This window comes from Canis lupus, chromosome 24 (genome assembly GCF_048164855.1).
Source record: "Canis lupus baileyi chromosome 24, mCanLup2.hap1, whole genome shotgun sequence".
NCBI classification, from domain to species: domain Eukaryota; kingdom Metazoa; phylum Chordata; class Mammalia; order Carnivora; family Canidae; genus Canis; species Canis lupus.
This window is the reverse complement of record NC_132861.1, coordinates 14,266,998-14,282,126: the sequence shown is the minus strand read 5'-3', so window position 1 is coordinate 14,282,126 and position 15,129 is coordinate 14,266,998. Positions and strand designations below refer to the sequence as shown.

At 43.3% G+C, this 15,129-nt stretch overlaps 1 pseudogene; it reads left to right on the top strand.

The window, feature by feature from the left end:
* Nucleotides 1-726: 726 nt before the first annotated feature.
* LOC140616573 (large ribosomal subunit protein uL30-like) lies at nt 727-1,685 on the top strand (annotated as a pseudogene).
* Nucleotides 1,686-15,129: the final 13,444 nt, after the last annotated feature.

Genomic DNA, 15,129 nt, shown 5'->3' with positions numbered 1-15,129 from the left:
CCAAAATAATCATGAAAGGAACAGCCAACTTGGGAGGATGGATACTTCCTGATTTCAAAACTTACTCTAAAGCTGTGGTTAGCAAGACAATGTTCTACTGGCATAAGGACAGACATAAATGGATTACAATTGAGAGTCCAGAAATAAGCTCTTATATTTATGGCCGGTTTATTTTTGACAAAGATATCAAGACATTTCATTGGGGAAAGAATAGTCTTTTTCACAAATAGTGCTAGAACAACTGGATATCCACATACAAAAGAATGACCTTGGACCCTTACCTCACACCATATGCAAAAATTAACTCAAAAAGAGATCCTAGACCTAAATGTACAAACTAAATCTATAAAAACCCTCACAAGAAAGCACAAGAGTAAGTCTTAATGACCACATGTTTGGCAATGTTTTCTTAAATATGACACCAAAAGCAAAAGCTATAAAAGAAAAAAGAAATTGGACTTCATTAAATTAAAAATATTTATACTTCAGAGAATGCCATTAAGAAAGTAAAAAGGCAGGATCCCTGGGTGGCGCAGCGGTTTAGCGCCTGCCTTTGGCCCAGGGCGCGATCCTGGAGACCCGGGATCGAATCCCACGTCGGGCTCCCGGTGCATGGAGCCTGCCTGCTTCTCCCTCTGCCTGTGTCTCTGCCTCTCTCTCTCTCTCTGATGTGACTATCATAAATAAATAAAAAAATTAAAAAAAAAAGAAAGTAAAAAGGGAAGGATGACGGAGCAACAGTAAAGAAACACGATCCCTTTGTTTCCAGAAAATCTGAGAGGAAAAAAAAAAAAAAGGAAGGCTTATCAAGCCCTCAAAGCCTCTCAAACAAAGGAGGCACTTTTGGAAAAGAAGAAAAAGAGATCAAGTTTTAAATGACTGGACTGGTTCCTACATGATTCCTGGAGGGAACAACACGACAGCATGCACCTAAGACAACTAAAGTGAAGCCTTATGTCTTGGAAGTGCCAGATAAACATCCCTTGACCTTCGTTTTATGCATCCAAAAGATTAATGGGGTTAGAGTTTACTGGTGCAGGAGACCACTGCAAGGCTTCCCCTGAAGAAGATTTTCAGGGGTGTCTTTGTGAAAGTGACCTTCCAGACCATAAAAATGCTGCATATAGTGGAATCCTATTTGACCTTGTGATTTCCAAACTTGAAGTCTGTCTGAGAATTCATCTTGAAATGCAGACTAGCCAAGGTCAAGAATAAAAGCATCTCTATGACAGACAACAGTTATTGAGGAGCACATGAGGAAGTTTGGTGTCATTTGTTTAAAAAAACTTCATGAAACTTCCTTTCCAGGGAAAAAATTGTAGGTAATCTCAGTGTTTTTACACTTTTTCCGTTCCTCAGTGGCCTCTCATGCTAAGGAGAATAGAGTAGGTTTCAAGTCAGTGGGCTCACCTGGTTCTCCAGTTGAATGCATCAATCAGCTCATTCGGCAGCTGAACCAAACCCAAAATATCCTGAAAGCACAATGCATTGGAAGCATGTGGTTCTGCTTTTTGGAATTGTTATACAGTATCTTCAAAGAAGATTATTTTCTGCTATGTCTTCAGAAGCTGCTGGGAAGGGGTCAGGGAAAAGATGACATCCCTGGAAGGCACTTTCCATTACAGCCCAGTTCCAGGAGAAAGTTCCAGTGTGTTTTCCATATTGGCTGCTACTGCCATCTCTGAAATCAGCAAAGGATTCCTGTCATGGTAGAAGATCCTGCTTTGTCACATTTTCTATCCCGGGGTTTAATGTTGGTGAATGAATACCCAAGCATGAATACAAGACAACAGTGGACCAAGCCCAGAAGTATACTTGAATCTGGGAGTTCCTAGGGCCTTATTTTGGAAAGAACTTAAAATACAATCAGAAAGGACACAGAGAGAAAAAAGACATCCCATAGGCTCAGAGATAATACTTGCAAATCACCTATTAATGATCTTGAACCCAGAATGTGTAAAGAACTGTCACCACTCAACAATAATGAGAAGATGAATTTGTATCTTCAAATTCACATGCCGCTTTAAAAATGAACAGAGGGTATGAACAGACATTTCTCCAAGGAAGATATATGAAGGTCAATATACACATGACAAAAGTGCATAATATTATTAGTCATTTGGGAAAATGCTAATCAAAACCACAGGGAGGTACTACTTCACACTTAATAGGATGATTCTAATTAAAAAGAGACAATAATAAGGATGTGGGGAAATTGAAACTCTCCTACATCGCTGATGGGAATGTAAAATGGCTGCCCCATTTTGGCGAGAAGCAATTCCTCAAAATGTAAACATGAGAACTTCTCATCGATTCACTTATTTAATTATTGAATTTCTTCCTAATATTGCTTCATTACTCCCACTCATCTTAAGAGCCATGGTTTGCTCATAAAGGGATTTTGCTGCTTTGTCATGGTTTCTTGATCTTCCAGTAAGAGTCATAGAATGAGCAAAGGTCTTCTCCAATGTACAACACATTTTTGGTCTCCTTTCTTTGTGGCTAAAATGGTTTGTTGGGAAAGGACATGATCTCTTTAATCCCTGAAGGTGCTGGGATAGCCAACATTGAATCCTGTCAATGAGGGAAAAGTAAGATGCCAAAAGGAACCACATCCAAGATTCGCAGTGGGATTGTCTATCTAGCCCCTTCCTGAATCCCATTACCATTCTTCTGTGTCCCCCTTCAGTTAGCCCAGCATTCTTTTGCTCAGGACTATGCATGATATGTGCTCTCTCTCTGTAGTTAAGGTGGTTAATGGTTCCCCAATGAAACAATGAAATGAAATGCTCATCCCTAATTGAAAACAAGATGACTCTTCCCTGGAGCAGATCTTTCTTTTTCTTTAGCATGGGTCTGCTTTTCTATTGTACATGAGGGCACATGAACACATCCCCACTATTTTAGTCAGCTTAGATACCTTGGTTGTGCTGAGGGAGTATTCATGGAGTATCCTAACTCTACAATGTCCCTCAGACAGAACTGCTAGGCAACCCTCCATCTTTAGAGTTTTCCTCTCAGACCACAAGGGCCTCAAGCAAAGATGAGCCAGGATGCCAGCTGCCTCATGTCCCCCAGCCTCAGGTGGAAGGCTCTGGAGAGCTTTCAGTATTTCTGACAGTGTTTCAGATATAGAGCTGCCTTGGGCTGTGGAGTGTAAAATGCTTCTTGACAGGTTGAAGCTATGCATGCAGGCACCAGCATCAGTTTGGTGATATGTGAGGACATACATAATGGGACATCCTCTGCACTCGCTCTAGACAAACACTTAGATTGGAGCACTAGGAATTGATTTTCCTCCCTCCAGCTTCCATTAAACTGTAAATATTCTTCACACCGGATGGCTGATAGGGTAGCTTAGAGTGCTTTTAAGAAAACCAAATACATTATGCCTCTATCCCCTGTCCCTAAATCAGCATAACTTAACATGGGGCCACAGATCATCTCTGTCACATAGTCACCTGGGGAGTTTGCTAGTTTGTTAGACACACCTTTTCCAGGCTCCATCTAAAAATGTTACTGCCTTCTAGACTTTAGGCCCAGAGGTGGGGAGTTTGCATTTCAAATAAACTTATTTTACACATGAGTTTAAGAATTGTGTGAGCTGAGTTGGAGCCTGCTCCCACAATTCTAAACCCTTAGGCATCCAACCTGTCCCTCATTTACCGAAGATACGTCATGAAAAAGACTAATGGATGCAAATCACATCAGACACAGAAGTAAATTAAGTGATTATTCAATTTTTCCACCACAGGGCTGCTTTAAGATGTCTATGGGGCATTTTAGTAGGATTTCATTTAGAAAATCTAATTCCTGTTTTAAGAACCCACAAATTGCATCATTTAAGTTACACCTTCCTTGCACAGCTACCATGCACCATTCACTTCCATCTCTCACTCCTGACCCAATCTGTGACATGTGCGATTACCTTCCCATTCTATGGCAGCAGCTCCCAACCACGACTGCACATCAGAACCACCACAGGAGCTTTTAAAAATATCAATGCCCTGCTCACAACCCAGACCAATTGCATCTGAATTCCTGAGGGGTAGGATTCAAGTACCAATATTTTTAAAGCTGTTCAAGCAAGTCTAGTGGGCAAGCAAAGTTGAAACCACAGTTCTGAGGGAGCATTGAACCCATTTCTCATAACTCCAAGCCCACCGACATTTGAGTCAATGGTCCTGCCTCCACATTTTTCCTTGTCTCTGGGAATGCACTCTCCCATCCATCTCCTGGGCTCCATCACTCCAAGAAAAGACTGGCATTGTACCTGTGCACACTTGCCTCCACCACCAGTAAAGTTGCACCATTTGGCTCCTTGCTGAGTTGCACCTGTTCTGTTGCCCAGGCTGCCAGTTTGCTGCCTAGGGCCGACTTCCCTCTCTCACTCAGCCTTGCCTTCTGCCCTGACACAACCAAGCCACACTGCTCCCCCCATTAGAGTCAGACTTAAAAACCCTCCACTTTAGGAACACATATTCATATTCATTAACCACTGAAGTCAGTTCACCTCCCTGGCCAATGTCTGAGATGTTGAAGGCAGTATGGGTAAGGAAAGAGAGAGGGGAGATAACCTCTTTAAACCGCAGGCTCCTAGTCTGCAAAATGAGAATAATAATACAGAGCTTCTAGGCTCTGAGAACCAATGGACAAGGTTGTCTTGCTTTCAGAATGATCTTGGATATCCTCTAGGCCCATCATGGGCCAAAGACAAGTCTAGAACCTTCCTAGGAATGAGAAAGATTTTGTCAGAGGTTGGTACTTTTGGGGTCCTATTCTAGAGCCATGTCCTGGACCCCCAGGATATCTTCCAGTCTACTTGGAGCCTGGATCCTGCACCTGCTGTGTTAGGGAGCCCAAACAACAGCCTGCCATGCTCCACTGGTCAGCTCCAAGCTAGGGGGTAGGGGAGAGGCAAGGCCAGACCAGGTCTGGCCCACAGGACGTATTTGGCAAAAATATGTTATTATTCTGTCCTCAAGATCAAGACCACTTGCCCCACCCCCAGCATCCACAGCCCCACCTACATGACTGGCCATGTCATTGCCCCCACCCCGGCAGAACTTCTCCATTGCCCTCTACATCTCCTTGCAGGCTCTGCTGCTGCCACAATCCTCCAGGAGCCACACTACCTCCTGGGCAAATAACAAAGCCACCAGCAGGATGGATGTGAGGGTTAAATAGACAACATATGGAAAAGAACTTCTCATCTAGCCAACTGTGGTACCAATGCTAGGTTTATGGCTGCCAAAGAGAAAACTTTATTCTTTCACTGAGTGTCACTCTGCTGCAGACCTATCCCAGGACTGTGGCTTCTCCCTCTCTGGCCATCTTCAGTCCAGAATGTGTGACTCCCAGCTCTAAGCTATCTGTGTGACCTTGGCCATGCCTTGCAGGTTTCTTGAGAACCAGTTTCTTCATTTGAAGTATGAGAATGGTTCAGTTTCAGAGTCGTTGTAAATTTAAATCTCATAACGATTCTAGATTAGAAATAACATCACGTGTGTGTGAAACATCTGATTTATCATATGCATCTATTAAGTTGTGGCTTTTATTATTAATATTACTGTGACTAAGAGCCAGGAAGTGTGGGATCTCATTTTGGGGAAAAGACTTTTATAAGGGGACTAACTTTCCCCTCCCTCCACCTCACCTGAGCCCTCTGCTCTATGCCCACTTCCACACCCCAGTTGCCTGAGAGTTCTTGCACACACAATGACTAGTGTCATGTTCTGGTCCTCCTTTTTATAGGTGGGGAAATGGGTCCCCTCTGTGCTCAGGTGGCAAAGCCAAGACCCAAACTCAGTAACTTCTAGCTCCAGATTTAAGGCCCATCCCTCTGCCCGCCTAGCTCTCTCTGGAAGAGTTAAATTTGGTAGCAGGTTTTGTATTTTATTTTGTTTTTATAAAATCATGATTATTGCCTCTTCTATCTATAGCATCATAGAGTATAACACAATGAAAGGAGGAATGAGAAGCTGCCAAATCCTGATTCAGAGATGGGTTCGGTGGTTTCCTTATGTTAGTTCATTTCTGTTTCACTGCAGCCCTATGTCTCCTGCCAAGGGGCAGCCTGGAATGGTTCCAGACTTGGCCTAGATCCCAGGCCTCCTATTCTTGGTATTCTTGATACCCAGGGTAATAGGTTTCTGTTTCCCAGGCAGAGTGGCCTCCTGAATGTCTGGACATTAGCCCTTTGTTTGGAGCTGGGATTTGATGCTTCCTTCCAGCACATCATGTCTCAGCATTCACCTCATTGACTCATGCCCCAGGGCTCCTGTTCCATTCATCTGGGTCTGTTCTTATTAATTATCCCCTCTTGCCATCCCACCTGGCACTTTTTGGCTCACTGGGTGGGTAGTGGGAAATGGTAGCAGCTAGTAGAGAAAATGACCTGAGGTTAAATTTGGAGACCCCTAAAACTGGGAGACCCACCACTACAAAATCAATGTTCAGTGGTGGTCCTTGTGGATGTAGTAGAGGCACATCCCCAACCACAGGCCATCCAAAGGATGAGATGACAGCAAGGAGATTTGGGTTATTTACCACATGCCCCATATTTATTAGATAATTTGGAGAGTGCAACCTCCTTGCCCTTGAGGAGGTAAGACAAATTTTCTTGAAATTCAGTCCAATTTTATGTATAATGTATACTAACAATACATATTTACAGTTAAGTTACAGAGTATAGACCAGAGGAATATCAAGATGGGTCTGATATTTTACCCTGCTTTCTCATTAAATTAGCCTGCCACAGTTCCATGAATGTGGGCAGAAGACATGAAACTCTTGGGTCAGAGACAAAGGACTTTATACTCATGGCACATCGAGAATCATGCTCCCCTGAACCATTCTCCCAAGTTCATGGGGCACTGTGGAGCAGACCAATAGTGGTGAACACACCGTGGGTCCTTGTCACCGTGCTTAGTTAGGAAACTCTCAATCCTATAAGAGGCTCCTGGTAAATCTGCCCAACCTTTGCCCTGGATGGAGACATTATCTTTATTATTCTGGTTAGGAAAAAAAATAAACCTGCTTTGTGTCCAGAGAGAGACATTTTTTCTACATTTCAAAATTGTTTCCTACACAAACATCCTTGAAAACTCATCCAGAACAAAGACCATCATTGCCTCTGCTAACAAGACACAAAAATGCAAAAGACCCATGGAAAATTATCTCCAAAAAGCTCTAAAAATCTATAAATGAAAAGTTGCAAAGTGAGAAAGACTGCATCCAACTAAAAGGATAAGGGGCATTTCTAGTTGATTAAGGACACAAACTGTGATTTTTTTCTCCCCAGAATTTCCCTTGTCTGATTCTATTTAACATTATGCCAGCAATCTGCATGGAGAGATTTCTTGAACACATGCCTAGGAGGAAAGATCGCCCAAAGGATTTTGGGTACAAGGGGGACAATCACCCTGGAAGGTGTAATTTTTTTTAAAGTGATTCAAACGGCAGCTGATTTGTTGCAGGGGATGGAAAGCTGGCTAGAAAATGGGCAGAGACCATTAAGGGGCTTCCTTCAGATTTGCTCACCCAAGAAAGGAGGAATTGGTCATGAGTGTTCTTGCAGAGGTGGAAACTTTGCTCCTTCTGTTCTGTGGGAAGTCTGGACTGGTGATGGCAATGATCATGAACCTGGTTCTCAGTTATCTGAACTCATAGAGGGGTGTGAAATCTCAAGGAGAAAACAATCTGAAAGTCTTGCTTCCTTTGGCTTTGGGAAGCATTCTGTGACTCAGAAAATTCTTCCTTCTCCATAAGGAGGAGAGAGACTAACAGAGCAGCATGTTCCCATCAAGTTCATAAGACCGTGTTCTTCTTGGGTCTGTGTACCCAGCATTGTGCCAGGATGTGCAAGATGCCACAGGATAAAAATGGCACACATCTCTGGAATATCAACTTTTTATTCATTCATTCATTCATTCATTCATTCAATACTGAATTTGTTCATTTGTGGAATAATCAATTTACTCAATTTGCCATATGACAAGCATTTTTCACTCCATAGGTAATTTAAATTATAGTTTTAGAGCCAATTAACCTAAATGCTTTGAAGTAGGCTGAAAATTTCATGTTACATTTTTTCAAATATGTCTATGGCCATTAAAAACATTTCCCACTAATTCTTTCCTTGATTCGCTTGTCCAACAAACATTACCAAGGAACAATTATGCACCAGGCATGGTTCTAGGTATATAAATAAATGAATAAGATACCCTTAGGAAAAGAGAAGTGTTGTAAAGGAAATAAAACTGGGTAAAGTTTAGACAATAACTGGAGGAAGGCATGGCTAAATTAGATGGATGGTCAAGGAGGAGGTGACATTTGAGCTGAGATCCTCATTTGGAGAAGCAAGAAAATGTGAAATGACCTGTGGATAGTGTTGCAGGCATAGAAAACAGTAAATGCAAAGGTCCTGAGGTTTAAAGAGTTTAAATGGTAAGAAGGTGGCCAGTGTGTCTGGAGAGTCTTGAGCAAGGAGGTAAAAGGCAAGAAATGGCAACAGAGAGGTAGAAAGAGCCCCAGTATGACAGGAAGCCTTGGGAGAGCTTTCAATAGTGAGCCTATTTGATTGGATTTATGCTTTAAAGAACAATCTTGGGCAAAACTGAAGGCGGAGAAACTTGTTGGAGGACTGCTGTTGGTTTAAATGCACATCTCCCCTGGCATTAAAGGTACCTGGATGTAAAAGCTGAATGAAAAGCCCAGGATTATTGTGAATACTAGGGTCCGAGTGGGAGAATACCCTCAGGTTGCATCTGGAGTACATGGGGCAAAAACATCCTTGGATGTGGATGGAAATATATGCTAGAATCTTCAAAGTTACACCATCAATGTGCAGACCATCAAGTAAACAGCAACTGATCTGTCTATAGCAGCAAAAAGCCAGGGCTGGCCGTATAGAAAGAAGAAAGACAAGACTTACCCATTCACCTGTAAAGTCCTCCTCTCCCTCTCATCCCCAATCTCAGAACATCTAACAGGAAGCAATATTCTGACCTCAAATGTACTTTTCCATGTGGATCCACCTGCCGAGCAACATGGCAATTTGGAAGTAAGAGTTAGCAAAGAGGTGAAGGAGAAACCAGCCAGCCACACCCCTGCCAAATAACATTTATTACAACCTACTGAGTGCACAGTATACAAGGAGATATAAAGACTTGGCCCTGTGCTCCTGGAACCCATGTCTGGATGGAGAGGCAGACCTGAGACATCTGCGATGCATATCACATTCCTCAATCCTCTGAGCAATGGAGACTGAGTTTAGCACTCTTTATCGAGTAGCTAACCAGGTGCAGTGCAGCTGAGGGTCAGGTTCAGGGTCAGGAACTGAGCCAAGTCCCTGGCTAGAAGAGCTGCCAGGGCCTGGTTGTCCCAAGAACACTGATCTCCACAAAGACATTGGAGAAGACCCAGAGGAGCCTCCCAAGATGGGATGCTCTGATGAGGAAGATTCTATCACCTCCCCCATGGCTGCTCAGGCCACGGCTCACAGCTCACCAAGCCAGCCAAGCCAGGTCAAGACACAGGCCCAGCCTCCATCTGTGTCAACCACAGGACAATTCCCTTCATTGTTCTCTCCCTAATTTGTTTCTCATTGTTCTCTCACTAATGAGTCCTTTCAAGCCTGTTAAAGGGCTGAAATTATTATTTTACTTTTTCGGGAAAATTGCACACAATTTAGTGGGTACTCTGTAGCATGCTCAGCATCCCCTATAATGTTCCTGGGCAAGAGACTGAATCGCACCAGGTTTCTGGGTCTGAAACACAGCCATCTCTCAGCTGAATCTGCAGCAAAGTATGGAGCAGCCACCTGGCCCTCTCAAGTTCTCAACTGCTCGGTCACTGAATTAGTCATGATCCATGGTTGCAAACAATAAAAATCCACTCTGGTTAGTTTATACAGAACAGGAATGGGTTTAAAGGGTATGAGATAACTCACAAAATTAAAATCAGGTCTCATAAAGAGGCCAGAACCAAGGGGTGAGGGTAGGTGGCTCCACCTGAACCCATGCACAGGGACAAATCTGGTAAGGATGCTGTGGCTTCTGCTGCTGGATCAGAATCAATGCTACAGCCTCCACCACCAATGCTGGCATGAGGTCTGTGGGGTCTCCTCCAACTCTACTTCACTCACTCCAGATGAAAAGTTCCAGGAGAAACATCTGGTTGACCAAGAAGGGGGGTTCATGCATTTGTACAGAGAGAATATCCCAAACCCTGACTCCTATTCCCCAAACATAGGGTAGGCTTTGACAGACTGAGCTGCAGTCAAATTAACAAATGTCCACTAGAGCCACTGAATGCTGGGTGATATTAGGCAAAATCTTGTAGCTGCTCTATGCTTCAATTTGGTCCTTGGCAAAGATACTTTAAATTGAAATAACAACAAGTTTTGTAAATACAAACCAATAAGAAACAATCTGAATATAATATTGGAAGAAATTAGTGTGGGCCTAAGTAACATGAAACATCAAAAGCAGAAAGGCCTACTAGCGCTCTTGGCTGGAGGGATTTCCTGTCAATCTGAGATGGACAATAGCCATGCGTGGCATGCTGGTCTGGTCTCCAGACCACAGAAACTGACCCACAAGAGATCCAAAGCAAAGTAGTCAAACATGCAATTTTAAATAACTTTGATCAAATGCCCAAGGAATTAAATGCTGCAAGATATATATATATATATATATATATATATATATATATATATATATACCCTATACTATAAAAATTCAATTGATAGGTTGGAGAGAGAATTAGTCAAGAATATCAGAATAAAATATCCAGACCAAAACATGGAGAAAAAAGATATAAAGAAACAAACTAGAAAAGAACACAAGAGATATATATTAGGCAAGGTTTAAAATATGCATAATGGAATCTCAGATGGAGAAGAATGAATGAAGAAGCAATATATATTTCTTAAAGACTTTATTTATTTACTCATGAAAGACACATAGAGAGAGGCAGAGACATAGACAGAGTGAGTCAACTGTTGAGCCGCCCAGGCATCCCTGAAGAAGCAATATTTAAAGAGATACTTTAAACTGGCTGAAGACATAGAGCCACAGACTCAAGAAGAGGAACTCCAAGGATCTACAGTATTGAAAGTGTTATAAAAATCAAAGACAGAGGGAAAATTTCTGAGAAACCAGAGAGGGCAAAATATATCATCCTCACAACACCAAACCAAGACTGGCCACTAACTTCCATCAGAAGCAAGAGAAGCCCAAAGACATATCATATCTTATGTTCAAAGCACTGAAAGACAGCTGAAATCCAGCATCCTGTAACAGCCACTGAAAATATTCTTCAGAAGTTAAGGTAAACTTATAATATTTCCAGACATCAAAACCTGAGAAAAATTATTTCCAGCACATACAGACCAAAGAATATCTTTTTTAAAAGATATTTATTTATTTATTTATTTATTTATTTATTGCAGAAAGAGAGAGAGAGCATGAGTGGTGGGGAGGGGCAGAGGGGAGGGACAGGCTGGGGGGAGGGGCAGGGCCAGAGGGAGAGAGAGAGAGAAGAGCGAGCCCCTAGCAAGGCTCAATCCCAGGACCCTGGGATCATGACCTAAGCTCAAGGCAGATGCTTAACCGACTAAGCCACACTTGCATTTCCAACTAAGCCACCCAGGTATCCCTAAAGAGTGTTCTTTAGACAGAAAGAAAAGGATCCCAGGTGGAAGCATGAAGATAGAAGAAGGAATGAGAAGCAACAGAAAGTATACATATAATAATAGATAAATCTAAAGTAGTGCTGATCAGCCTCCTCGCCATTCCCACATATCTACAATATGCCTGGAAAGAATATTGTTGGTCATTAAATAAAAATTATAATTTGCTATAGGATATTGAGTAGTCGTTTACCATATGGCTTTTTATACTGCCTCCCCAGGATGTTTCGTGGAGAAAATACCACATTGGAAAGCCCACTTCACTTCTTTGCATTTTTACAATTTTTTATAAAGAAAAAAATTTTTCATTATAAAATGTAATGAATTAATCATTTATATTAATTAAAAATTTCATTGTGAAATTTTCATTAATAAAAAAATTAAGTTTAGGAAAACTAAGGAAAAGAGCATAACAGCATCCCCCCAACGAGAGTGGCTGTAAGAGTTAGAGGCAATGAATGAAAAGTGTTTATCCCACTTCCTGACACTTGGCCATTAATTATAGGTATTAACTGTTTCTCAATCCATTTTCCAATCTTTTCCCTGGAGGGCAGAGTATGGCAGGAATATGAACAATTACAGAATGAAAGGAAAATGAGACCACAGACTTACAAGCTTCTAAAATGTGCATGACTAGATTAAGACAGCAGGTTATATCCTAGTGTGTGTTTACTTCTCTAAGAAAAAGATCTTGAAACCTTCATCTCTTGCCTGCAGGGAGGGGGTCAGGGGTGCAGGTTGAGGTGTGTGACATTAAGAGGTGGCTTTGGGGCACCCTCTCCTGGTGGCTTGTGGTAACCGCTCCCTACTCAGCTGCAGAGCCTTGGGTTGAAAATGAATTTTTGTAGGGAATGTTCAAGGATATCACCTTCGAGAGTTGGTGGTGAAGGTATGGGGTTTGGTGAGCCTCTTTCTCAAGAACCACGGGTGGCCTACCAGCCTCTTGCCAACACCATCTTGTAAAACTATTCAGAGCAGCATCATGTTGAGGAGGAAGGCCATAGCACTGTTGAGTGGGCAGTGGGCATTTGGGGACCTTATAGGGGTTTCTAGTGAAATTACATTTTTTGTGGACATGGTGGTGATGATGAAAACTGCCGGCCTCTTTCTAAAACCATTGTCATGGACTCAGGGCAACATTTTCATCCCCATAGACTGGCAGGCCAGCCATCATACCAAAGACACCAGAGGGCGTCAGATGCCCTCATAGGCTGCTTGGAGCTGACAGGCAATGAGGTGACATCAGTGGGGAGGTCTATGTTCACATTAATAATAACAAGAGCAGCCGTTAGTGAGCCTTTAATATAGGCCAGGCCCCATGTTCAGCACTTGACTCAGATTTTCTCACTTACTCCTCACAGCAGCCATATCCTGCAGGTAACATTAATAATCCCACTTTACAGATGAACATGCTGAGGCAGGGAGAAGTTGGGTCACTTGCCCAAAGCCACATGATTTTAGGTGGCACAGCTGGCACCTGTGTCTGGGTCACCCTGGCCAAGGACATATTTGTAACCAGTCTGTTTCTTTTAACTATTATTTCTTCTCCTCAAACTTGTATTTCTTACTTAAAGAATACCGAAAGAAAGAAAATGTCCATCCTGAAAGTTTCTATGTCAGCAAATCATAAGGCCAAGGCCAGGTGTGGCAGCAGGGAGGCAGCCTGTGATGTCAGGATTTCTGGGGTTAGATTCTGGTTGTGTGGCCTGGGTAGCTGGAAGCCTTCCCCAACTTCAATTTGTATCTGTACAAAAAGGGGTTGACCACAGTTCCCTCAAAGGACTGATGTGAGAATTGAATAAATCACTATATCAGCTTCACAGTAAAAGGTCAATAAGTAATGTTCATTGTCCTGCACTTGAAGCCAATGCTACCAAGAAGAAAGAAAGAAAGTCTGAATTAAGAGTCAAACAATGAAATGTGCTCATGTGGACAGCTTCCTCTGTCCTTCAGGAAAGGAACTAAAGAGAAAGTTCAGGGGCCCAGGCTAAGCAGGCACAACAAGAAGCATGAGGTCTGGAAGTGGGGGGCAGTGGCCACTGCAGAGGCCCTGAGTTAAATGAGCTAATGCAACCTTAAATCAGGCTTGAACACATGGTGACCCTCAATAAAAGGGGCCACTATTATATCAAGTCTGGAGGGTCTTCTAGCCAGGACAGTGGAGGGTACAAATGTCAAAAATTTTTCCATGTCAGGGCCTTGGAGCAGTAGCAGCTTTTGGGGTCTACATGTATAGTTGTGCAGTCTGTGCACAACTGTGTGATACCCAGTCAGGGTGGGGGGAATGTGGAGGCTGACACTGGACACATGCCAGATTCCACACCAGGCCCCTTGGCACAAGTCTACATTCAACCTGGAGGGAGGGGCTCCTGTTCTGCCCAAAAGGGTCATGTCTTTGAAATTTGCACAAGAAAAGACAGCAAGTGATTAAGGTTCCTGGGCCATGGCACCCTGGAGATTCTTTCAGACAAGTCTGTGGGGCCTAGCCCTTGAAAGAACATCACCCCTGTACCCTGCACCATCTTCAGGGAAGGCCTGATGAAAGGCTGCAGAACTTGGTGGTGACGGGCACATTCCCCATCGGAGGTGGCACAGGTGACCGTGAGAGGGAAGGCTGGGGGAGGGTGTGGCCATGAGAAAGAGGTAGGCAGGAGACAGAGACCTGACGATCATGGTGACTATGACAAATCATGGATAATACGGATGGCAGCAAGGGTGAGAAAAACAACTACAAGAGAGGTAGGCACATCTTCATGAACAAATTGCCATTGCAAATATTGCAAATTGCCATATGACAACTATTCTAGTAAATGGGAAATTATTTGGCTTAAGTGATGAGTGAGAAGGAAGGAAAGCTCCCAGTCAGGTGCGGTCATGAAACAGATACCAGAGGAAGGAAGTGTTGCGTGGGACATTCCTGTCCATGAATGCCACCCCCTGCCCTCCTGAGAGCCCCATACCCCAGACCTAGGGGTACATGGAGAAGGAAGCCCAGCCCCGGCAGCCAGGCAGGGAGGAGTAGGCCTTGCACACTTACCTGCAAAGGGAAGCAGAATCGTGTGGCCCAGAAGGTGACCGCTCAGAGCAGGCTCGAGGACTAACTTCCTTGCAGGCCAGCTGTCAGAGCCTCTTCCAGAAAATGAGAATAAGGGTAATATCCACGTTAAAGAGTCATTTCTGAGACCAAAACTAAATGTCTCCAACATGGTGAACACTCAAAATATGACAGCCATTGTGTCACACACAGGACCACTAGATGACCCGTCCTCAGACCCTGGGGTTAACAACATGGAAGTCTCATCTGAATCAGCCCCAGTGTCAGCAGCTCACCCTGGGCCCCCTCCTGCTGTGGCCAAGCCTGCTCACCCTGCTGGCTCCTGTCCTTTTCAAGGAGGATGCTAGCTGGACTTTGAGCTGTTGGAGGGTGGCTTAGG